The sequence below is a fragment of the Bison bison genome, unplaced genomic scaffold (genome assembly GCF_000754665.1).
Source record: "Bison bison bison isolate TAMUID 2011002044 unplaced genomic scaffold, Bison_UMD1.0 scf7180017864180, whole genome shotgun sequence".
NCBI lineage: Eukaryota > Metazoa > Chordata > Mammalia > Artiodactyla > Bovidae > Bison > Bison bison.
In genome coordinates, this window is record NW_011494752.1 from 5,226,896 (window position 1) to 5,238,453 (window position 11,558).

An 11,558-nucleotide genomic window follows, 5' to 3' on the forward strand; every position below is an offset into this window, starting at 1 on the left:
CTTAATAGGGGAGAATTCTACAATCTCCAGTGGAATTCTGCCCCAGGAAGTAAATTTTCCATCTTACTAGTGCTAGTTACAAAGACTTCAAACCCTGATTCTATAGTTGAAAACAGATAATGTGGGGATTACCATTGGAGAGCCTCAGCAGGACTTCCTCACCTCTATCCTGATTTGGAAACAAATGCGTGCCATGCATGCTCAATTGTGTCCAACTGTTTGCGATCCCATGAACTGTAGACTGCCAGGCTCCTCTGTCCATGGAATTTTCCAGGAAAGAATACTGGAGTGGGTTGCCATTTCCTACTCCGGGGGATCTTCCCAACCTAGGAATTGAACCCCCATTTCCACAATTGGCAGGTGGATTCTTTACCAATATGCCACGTGGGACTCCCTTTGGAAACAAAACCAGGATACAATTCCTCCTGGACTGGCCTTGACTAGGAGACCAGTTCAGGCTAAACTGATAGAAAATGGCTCGGAGAGAAATGTAGCAGTATCAGGGACTTCCCTGGTGGTCCAGGGGTTAACTCCACTCTCCCAATGCAGAGGACACAGGTTTGATCCCTGATTGGGGAACTGGGGTCTCACATGACTCATGCTGCTACTGCTAAGTCACTTCAGTCGTGTCCGACTCTGTGTGACCCCATAGACGGCAGCCTACCAGGCTCCTCCATCCATGGGATTTTCCAGGCAAGAGTACTGGAGTGGGGTGCCATTGCCTTCTCCGACATGACTCATGGTAGGGCCAAAAAAAAGAAAAGAAAAAAGACATGTAGCAGTATCAAAGGAGGAGCCCACAGTCTCTCCCCTTGACCTCCACTCAGCCTTGGCAAAGAGCTGCTCTGGCCACTTTGATGCCCGCATCCTCTGAGTCCACTTGCCAATTCATATGAGACTGGCAGACTTCAGTTACCAGTCACCCTGCTTTTCTGATGTCTTACACTGTTTCAGTACAGTGCTCTGAAAAAAACAAACAAACAAACAAGATTTGGGCTAAGAAGAGATTCATAGGGCTGTATGACACATTCTTCTTGCCAAAAGTAGCTAGTCCATTAGATTCTCTTTTCAGAATCCTGACAGAGAATCTCAGAATTTCAGAGCTAGAAGGGACTTTAGCAACCCCGTAACATACAGTGAAAAGGCCCAGTCTGAGCCCTCACTGGAGAAGTAATGTGCCTGCGTTATAGCAGATTAACGAACAGCGGAACCACAAGGGTATCAGGGCCCCACTCTGCTCAGCTAGGTACTAATTTAGTTCCTGGATGCTTTTGAACCTCAAACTGAAGCAGAGAGGAAGTAGGGGGAGGATTCAAAAGTGGTTGTTGAACATTAGAATCAGGAAATGGTGATTTGGCTGAATCTACAGATAATAGCATTACCACTTCCTATGTTAGCTGATGCCAAAAAGGGAAGATTCTAGATAAAAAAACAGTCAAGTGACAGGACTGTAAGCTTCTACACAATTGTCCCCACTCAATTCACACTGGTTCTCTCAGGCCACTGAGGGGAGCAGGAGTCTGATTATTCATAGGGATTTTTGGTTAGTGTCCAACACAGAATTATGAAATCAAAGAACAATGGAGTTTATAGGAACTCCAAGAGAATTATCTGGTTTGGCATCATGTCCTCTGGTAACTAAATCATCTGGGATAGATAAGTTGATTATCTTTTCTTTTTATTAAAGAATCTACTCTCTCAACTGTACATGAGGAAATAAGTTTCCTTCCAGCTCTAACATCCAGAATTCCATGATTTCTTTTTCAGACTCTTCTCCCTTATAGGTTACTGCTGCTGCTGCTGCTGCTAAGTCGTTCAGTCGTGTCCGACTCTGTGCGACCCCACAGACGGCAGCCCACCAGGCTCTGCCATCCCTGGGATTCTCCAGGCAAGAATACTGGAGTGGGTTGCCATTTCCTTCTCCAATGCATGAAAGTGAAAAGTGAAAGTGAAGTCACTCAGTCGAATCCGACTTGGAGTGACCCCATGGACTGCAGCCTACGAGGCTCCTCCATCCATGGGATTTTCCAGGCAAGAGTACTGGAGTGGCTTGCCATTGCCTTCTCCATTACTACAACACTTAAAATTCTTACTGTGAGGAAGAGCCTTAACTTTGAGTAAGGTATTTTCTCCAGAAAAGAATCATGCTCCATCAATTTCATTTCAGCAAACATGAACTGAATACCTTGAATGTGCCAGTAACAGAATCAGATAGTAAGAGTTCATAAATAAATCAGATATGAATTACCTGGCAAGGGTAACATGGTGTCCATTCTCACTCCTTGTCCCATTAGTACACATCAGTTTATCAGATTAGTACCTGTCCTCAGGGGCTGATATAGGATATAGGCAGATAAATTTTTATTTGATATGATATGAAAGCAAGAAGTACCGGGGACACTGAGCTTTATCCAAGAGAATTCAGTTCCTGAGTGAATATCAAAAATTAATTAAATATTAATATTAAAATCAACTTGAGGGATTGGGTACCAGTGAAGGATGGAGAACAAAAAAGGGGTCTGAAAGCAAGGAAAGCTTATTTCAGAATTTTTTTCCCTAGGAGTTTTGATCACTGCCCTCTGGAGTCTTCCATCTTTGGCCAAACTTACTGAATTCCTGGCTCAGATCTGGGCTTCCTCAGTAGCTTCTCTTTGTCCTTAATAAGATTTAGTGTGGGTTCCCAGGTAGTGTGGCTTCCTCATAGCTCAGTTGGTAAAGACTCTGCCTGCAATGCAGGGGACCTTGGTTTGATCCCTGGGTTGGGATGATCCCCTGGAAAAGGAAATGGCAACCTACTCCAGTATTCTTGCCTGGAGAATCCCATGGACAGAGGAGCCTGGCGGGGCTACAGTTCATGGAGTCGCAAGAGTCGGACACAACTTGGTGACTAACCCACCATTTAGGTACTACCAGGTGAGATCACTTTAACAATTTGTCCCTAAGACCACTGGCTCCATAGACCCTCATCTCTCAAATATGATCTCAGCCCTTCTTTCTCCTTTCTTGTGTCTTTCTGTTATTTCCAGGGTTAGTTCACAAATTTGCATTACTTCTGCCAACCCTTTGGTTCTTTTTTGTTTCCTTGGCTTATTTTGAGAAGTGCCTACTTTTGCTGTGCTGCCCATGAAGAGTGGTCTTTTTTACCCATCACCTGACAGGCTTCAGTACCTCCCATGGCTGGGTCAGGAGGGCTTAAGAATAACCCCATGCTGCCTTCCACGCAAACTCTGTCTCTGAGTGTGGCCCATCTGTCAACTCCATCCTTACTTTTGTGGTTTTCTTTCAAGAGTCTCCTTTTCTTTCCAACAACCCAGCTTCTTTAAGGGTCTCGTATATTAAGACTCTTTTGTTTGGATGAGACAGAAATTCAAATCAAATAGCCTTAGGCAAATAGGGAAATTGTCATCATGATTCCAAGGAAGGCTGAAATAATTGAACATGAAAGGCAGCCCTTAAATGTCTTTGGGCTCCTGGATACCATTGTTTCTTAGAGTGGGGTCTATAGAGTGGGGTCTCATTGGCCCAACCGAAGAAGTTGGAGCCAGGAGAACAGTGTCATGTTAGAACATAGCAGCTCCTACAGAAACCAAATGGGTAGAAATGGGGGAGAAAAAATGCCTAGACAACACAGAATGCTGTTTCTTAAGGTGCATAGGGTTGTTGTACAGAAAAAGCAATCTATCCATCACAACTCCCTACAGATCTGCCTGTAATGCCTAAATCACAATACAAAAGGTACAAACTCTCTTATCGAACTTCTAGGCCCTTGAAAGTCAGGGGTGTGGTCAGACAGAAGTTTAGATCCTTACTCTTTTCACTCACTGGAGCCTTAGTTTCAGCCTGACTGGGACTCTGCTTTACTAGGTGTTATATTTTTGGTTGTGAAATGTTCAGAGTGGACCCAGATATCACAAAGATAACAACTTGTCTCTTCTTAGCCAACTCCCCATCTCCTCCCATCTTTCCCAGGTCAGTAAATGGTACTGTGGATAATCTAATTGCCCAATCTAGAAACCTGGGCATCATTCATTCCTCTTCCTCCCTCTGCCCTTCCACTTGCTAAATATCTTTCAGACTTGTCATTTCTTTCCAGCCTGGCTGCCACCATCCTGTTGCAAACTACCATCACCTCTCACCTCTCTAGTCTTCTACCCTCTCAACCTATTTTCCACGTTATTGACAATGATCTCCTTTTTTAAAAAATCTGCTTATGTCTCTCACTCTTTAAAACTTTAGCAGCCCCCCAATATTATCCTTCCAAACCCCTCAATATGGCTAATATGCCCCCACTCCTGACCACACTTGACCTCTTGCTTATCTTCTCTGCCAAATGGTCCCTTATTCTCTGTCCTCTTCAGTAGCAGACTTCTTTCAGTTTCTCAGTGAGACATACCCACTCCCACTTTCATTTTTCCACATGTGCTTTTCCCTCTCTCTGCAACAATCTTCCCCTCCCCCTTCATTCAGTTGAGTCTTACTTACACTTCAAGTCTCAACTTAAACATCATTTCTTCTAGTAACCATCCTCGGCTCTTGAGGCTGGCTTGTTTCCTTCTCATATGTTCCTGTAGCACTAAGGCCTGCCATTCAAAGCTCAAGTTCCATCTGTAACTACCTATCTACCACCTGTCTTCCCTCCCAACTGTAAGCTCCCTCAGGGTCCAGACCTTTCCTCTCATGTTCATCCCAGTATGCCCAGCACGTACTGTGCCTGGTACATAGTAGGTTCTCAACATATGCTCATTGAGGACGTGCTGAAGGTAAGTCTGTTGGGTATTTTTTGGGGGGGCTGTGCCAAGTCTTAGCTACAGCACATGGATCTTCAATCTTCGTTGCAGCATGTGGGATCTTTACTTGCAATATGTGGGATCTAGCTCCCTGACCAGGGATGGAACGCAGGCCTCCTGATAGGAAGCACAGAGTCTAAGCCACTGAACCACCAGGGAAGTTCCTATTGGGTTTTTTTTTTAAATACTTTTTATTTTTAATTAATTTCAAACTTATAGAAAAGTTTAGGTACCACAGTACCTAAAATTCTTATATACCACTGTAAGCTTTTGTCGTCCATAGATCCATCAATTATAAGCTTTTGTCACATTTGTTTTATTCTTTTCTACTTATGTAAATTTACATATTTTTTCCAAACCATCTGAGAGTAAGTTGCAGATATCATGCTGCTTTTCCCATTAATAATTTAGTAGTATTTCCTAAGAATGAGGATATTTCCTTAACACATTATCAAAATGAGGGAAGTTAACAAAGATACCTGAGCTCTATTTTTTTAAGTGAAAAGTGAAAGTGAGCTTTAATTCTGTTTTTGTTTGTTCGTTTGCTTTATAAGGAAAGTAGGAAGTACTGGGAAAGGGCTTTCTAGGATTAAGTTCTCCCCTTCTCCTTCCTCTCTCTCTGCCCCAGAAAGAGATTCTTCAAAAGCTGAGGTCGAGGTGGGGAAGGCAGTGCCTGGCTGAGGGCTGAGTGTGCCTGTTCTCCCTCCGTGCCCCCATTGGCAGCAGCAACTTCTCTCACCCACGTCTGTGCCTCCCGTTGCCCTGAGTCCTCTGTCGGAAAGCTGGCCCTCTGAGCAGGATGGCTTTGTTCTACAATGTCCCGGAGGGAGGAGGAAACCCCGTCCGCCGGAAGTGCAAGTTGGAAGGAAAGGTGAGGCCCAGGAAGTGGGAAGATGGCTCCTGGGACCCATAATCAAGTTTCGGCATTTCGGGCCTGCATGAAGAAGGGAAAAAGACGAGCCGCGGTGGTAGAGTCAGATTTGCACACCTCGGGTCCTGGGACCATCCTGCTCGGCTGAGTGGAATACCAAACGAGGGTGTCTTGGAGCTGCACTTCACCTCAGCCAGGCAATCGACAGGAGAAGCAGCGAGCGAGACCGACAGACTGTCACTGGCAAAATGAACTGTCACCTCCCATTTTTCAGAGGCGCGGCGGGATGAATTGCAGCCTTGAACCGTGCGGCCCGCTGCTGATTGAGTTCCGCTGTCTTAGAACCCCTTCGAACAAGGCGAGTTCATTTCAGACTGACGTCCCACCGCTTATCAATTTAGGAGCCAGTAAAATTAACCGCTTCGGAGCTGATTCGCTCCCTTCCCCTGCTTGGATTGCACATCCAGAAAGGTCACCAAATAAATCTCTCTCTGGGTCCTACTAGCGTAATATGCAGCTTGGAGACAGGGTCTCAGAAGAGGAGACTTGAGCCAGACATACCCCAAGCCTGAAAGGTTGCCAGGCCCCCTCACAGTCACCCGTCCAGGGCAGTGTGTGACAAGACAGGCCTTTGCTAGCTCTGCTCCCAGCAAATCAGCTTCTGGTCTCAACAAATATAGGGTTGGGTACATTTGGGTGGCTGAGAGTGGAGGTGCTACAGAAGACCCCCTAGTCTTTCAGCAGAGACCTCTGCATTGCTTGGTTTCCCATCTGCTATGGACTGAATATTTGTGACCCACCCCCCTATTCATATGTTGAAACCCTAATCCCCAATATAATGGTATTTGAAAGTGGGCACTTGGGAAGTTGTTGTTGGTCAGTCACTAAGTCCTGTCCAACTCTTGTGACCGCCATGAACTGCAGCAAGCCAGTCCTCCCCTGTCCTTCACTATTCTCCCAGAGTTTGCTCAGACTCATGTCCATCAGGTCGGTGATGCCATCCAACCAACTCATCCTCTGTTGCCACCTTCTCCTGCCCTCAATCTTTTCCAGCATCAGGGTCTTTTCCAGTGAGTCTGTTCTTTGCATCAGATGGCTAAAGTATTGGAGCTTCAGCATCAGTCTTTCAAATGAATTTTTAGGGTAAATTAAGTCATGAGAATGGGGATCCCATGATGGAATTAATGTCCTGAGAGAAAGGAAGAGAAACTGAAACTTTTTTTTCTTGGCCACGTGAGGAGAATATACCAAGGAGATGGCAGCCATCTGTAAGCCAGAAAGAGAACTCACCAGGAACCTGACCATGCTGGCACCCTGATCTTGGAATACCAGTCTCCAGAACTGTAAGAAACAAATGTTTATTGTTTATGCCACCCAGTCTGTGGTATTGTGTTATATCAGCCCTAAGTCAAAACATCCTGTGGACCTTACAAATGGGAGATGCCTGTCAAATGTCTGTTAAACCAAATAAGACTTAATTGCTTTAATATCAATAAGTAGTTTGCATGGACAGGGAAAAGGGATGTTTGTACAAGGATAACTTTACTGTCATATTTATTCATGGAGTGCCAGCTCATGCTAGAAACCCACTAGCAAGTTGAAATGCAGCAGAGCAGAGTCCTCTGTCTCCAGAATAAAAAATGTCTTCTGCCACCCCTGCTCTATGTGCACGCACACACACACACACACACACACACCCCTCTTCTGCTCACAGAGGTCTGTCCAGTAAGTCTAATTAGCAAATCGTAGGGCTTCTCTATATCTAGGGCACAAATAGTTTCGTCAATACTCTTTTGAACCTCTTCTCACCACAGGAAATTGCACAGTGTTGGTTTGTGGAGATACAACTGAATCACTCTTACTACGACTTTAAGATATAAAGGTGATTTTAAGGTGAAGGTGAGATGATGTCTATGTCCCAAATTAGTGGTCTCTGCTGCCCGAAGAGAATGTGTTCACGTTCCTGTTCTTATCCTAATGGTTTATTTCTGTGTTTTCACTGGGGACTTTTGGCCCTACACCTGGTGTGAGAAGACCTAGTTTTCAGCTCTGGCTCTGCCTTCCCTAGCTAAATGACTTGAGCAAATTGCCTATCTAAACCTCATCTTCCCCATCTGTAAACCCAAACAAGTTGTTAAAAAGTTCAAGTAACGTCATGTTTGTGAAAACCTTAGTAAACTACAAAGTTAGATACAAATGCTGGAGTTTATTCATTTTAGTCTCAGCAACAAAAGAAAAACCTGAGAATAAATGCCACTGCTGCTGTTGCTAAGTCACGTCAGTCGTGTCCGACTCTGTGCGACCCCAGAGACAGCAGCCCACCGGGCTCCCCCGTCCCTGGGATTCTCCAGGCAAGAACACTGGAGTGGGTTGCCATTTCCTTCTCCAGTGCATGAAAGTGAAGTCACTCAGTCGTGTCCGACTCGTCGTGACCCCATGGACTGCAGCCTACCAGACTCTTCCATCCATGGGATTTTCCAGGCAAGAGTGCTGGAATGGGTCGCCAGTATCTTCTCCAAATAAATGCCACACAGTATCTCAAAATTTGATCCAGCAATTCTACTTCTTGGAATTTGTCCCACAAAAATGCTCTGATCTGCAAAAGGATGTTTGTGTGAGGAATTTCACTGCAGCTTTTTTAAAAATTGGAGATAACCTAAAAGTTGTCAGTAGAGAATTGGGTAAATAGTGATGCATATATACTATGTAATATATATTATATATATATAATATATAAAAATATATATGATGTCTATAATATATAATAAATATAATGAGATAAAGTAAATAAAAAATTCTTATGGTTGTAATACTCATGCATCAGTGCCAATGTATATAAATTAACAGATGTGGTTATCACATCATTAGATATTTGAGTCACATATGGTAGAAAAATATCTTCAGCTAAGTCTCAGAGAAATAACCTAAAGCTTTAAACAAAATGGGATCATCCCACATATAATACATGGATTTCCATTTGCTATATCCTGGACATTTCCTTATGTCAGTCCACTTTTACTTTTATAATTTGTCTTAAACTTACATGATAAAACATTGGCCATCAATTATTAAGATAGTTCTCTTGGTTAACTATTGAAGAAAGAAAGGAGATTTGTAGGTAGCTTATATGTGTTTTCAGGAATACAAATCTATAATTTTCTAATAGTGTAAGCTGAGTGCTGGAGATCACTGCAGACAGTGACTGCAGCCATGAAATTAAACGATGCTTGCTCCTTGGGAGAAAAGCTATGACAAACCTAGACAACATATTACAAAGCAGAGACATTACTTTGCCAACAAAGGTCCGTATGGTCAAAGCTATGGCTTTTCCAGTAGTCATCTATGGATGTGAGAGTTGGACCACAAAGAAAGCTGAGCACCAAAGAATTTATGCTTTTGAACTGTGAACTGTTGGAGAAGACTCTTGAGAGTCCCTTGGACTCCAAGGAGATCGAACCAGTCGATCCTAAAAGAAATCAGTCCTGAATATTCATTGGAAGGACTGATGCTGAAGCTGAAACTTTAATACTTTGGCCACCTGATGCAAAGAGCCAGGGTCTGATTGGAAAAGACTCTGATACTGGGAAAGATTGAGGGCAGGAGAAGGGGATGACAGAGGGTAAGATGATTGGATGGCATCTCCGACCCAATGAACATAAGCAAACTCTGGGAGAGAGTGAAGGACAGGGAAGCCTGGTGTACTGCAGTCCATGGGGTCACAAAGAGTTGGACACTACTGAGTGACTGAACAATAGTGTAAGAGCAGCCTCTTGTTATAAGTTTAAACAGCCCTAACCCAAGAATCAGGTGTCCAGCTCTCTTGTCCCACCTCTGCTATTAACTTGCAACATGATATCAACTGAATCACTTATCTGGGCCAAAGTTTCCACATCCAGAAAATGAGAGTGTTAAAGTACACATTCTCTAAGGTCCCTTCAAGCTGAAAATTCAGTGGTTCTATGAAATCACTTTTCAAAGACTTAATAAATGGTGTTTATATATAATAATAGTTTCTGGTCATTTCTGGAACTAACAGGAAGACTTTAGCAAGACTTAAATACTCCACTTACATGCAGGGCAATACACTAAGAATTTTTTAAAATCTAAACAAAAAGGCTCTTGTCCTCAAGAAACCTATAATTTAAAAAAGAAAATGACAGTTGAATTAATAGGAATATGGAGAAGGCAATGGCACCCCACTCCAGTACTGTTGCCTGGAAAATCCCATGGATGGAGGAGCCTGGTAAGCTGCAGTCCATGGGGTCGCTAAGAGTCAGACATGACTGAGCGACTTCACTTTCACTTTTCACTTTCATGCATTGGAGAAGGAAATGGCAACCCACTCCAGTGTTCTTGCCTGGAGAATCCCAGGGATGGGGGAGCCTGGTGGGCTGCCATCTATGGGGTCACACAGAGTCGGACACAACTGAAGTGACTTAGTAGCAGCAGCAACAGGAGTATCAGGTTTTACAAAAGGAATGTACACAGCAAGATGGCTGTGTTAAATCAGTGGAACTTAAATTTATAGTCCTAGAAGCCCTAGGGTTTCTCAGAATGATTCTGAAGCTGCTTTCGGATTAGGGCAAGAGGGTAAGGAAGTGAATAGTGCCTCCTCCCCATACCTGGTTTAACCAAACTAGATCTGTCTTCCCCTGCATCATGCATCTAGGAAATCTAAGAAAGATTTCTAAAGAAATAGGGCTGCTACAATAAAGTTGTGAAAACCGCTGGCCTAAATGATTTCTAAAGGCCAGTTCTGTCTTTAAGTTTTCACAATTTTATGATTCTAAGATGTATATAAATTAAGTTTTTATATTCTGCACTCAATTTTGCATGTACACAGGAAATTAACTTTGTAAAGGTTAATTCTCTTGTAAAACAAATAATTATTTTGTAATATGAATAATGAACCCTGGGTGTATCTGTTAAACACACTCAGATTTACCTGTCCTGAATTTTCTGAACATGAGGCATGTTTGTAATTACCAAAGAATAGATGAGAAAAGAATTGGATGAGGCAGGCAAAAGAGTTATAAAAAAGATTCACAAAATCCCTGGGGCACCATGGAGAAGCTGTTGGTTTCAGCATAAGACCAAAGATTCTGACCTGGAGCTAGAACTCCTGAGCTCTGCCATTGAACTGAGTTATTTCTGTTTCACAGAACTCACCTCAGAATTGACACAATTGGCAATTGACACAATTGCTGAGTGCTTTCTATGTATTATTTCATTTAATCCTCCCAACTCCATGAGATGGGTATGATTTTTCTCTCCATTTCCCAGAAAACTGGAACCAGGGGTGGTTAAGTACCTTGTTCAAGGTCACAGAGCCAGGATTCAAACCCAGGGACTGTGAGCACAAAGCCCACACTCTCAGCCACCACAAACTCTTCTCCAAGTTAGGGTCACCTGTATGGCAAACTCTTCCAGGAGAAAGGAGCCAGCCCTGTGCTTGATTGGCATGAGGCTAGCTGTCAGGGGGGCAGGAGTCATCTAATAAATCCCCTTTGCTATACAGAGGAGGAACTGAGACCACCAGAGAGACAGGTGAGCTGTCAGGGCCTTGAAGCCAGATTTGGAACTAAATATTTTCTTGAGTTTATGTATGGGAAACTTGCTTTTTAACTTATTTAACGCACCATGCTCGTGCTCATGGTCATTGGCTCAGTCGTGTCTGACTCAGTCGTGTCTGACCCAATGGACTGTAGCCTGCCAGGCTCCTCTGTCTACGAAATTGTCCAGGCAAGAATACTGGAGTGGGTAGCCATTTCTTCCTCCAGGGGATCTTCCCAACACAGAGATCAAACCCTTCTCCTGCATTATCATTGAGTCACCTAGGAATCCCTAAAGCACCCCTACACATTAATTATTGTTAAGCCTATTATTTGCTACAATGTTTA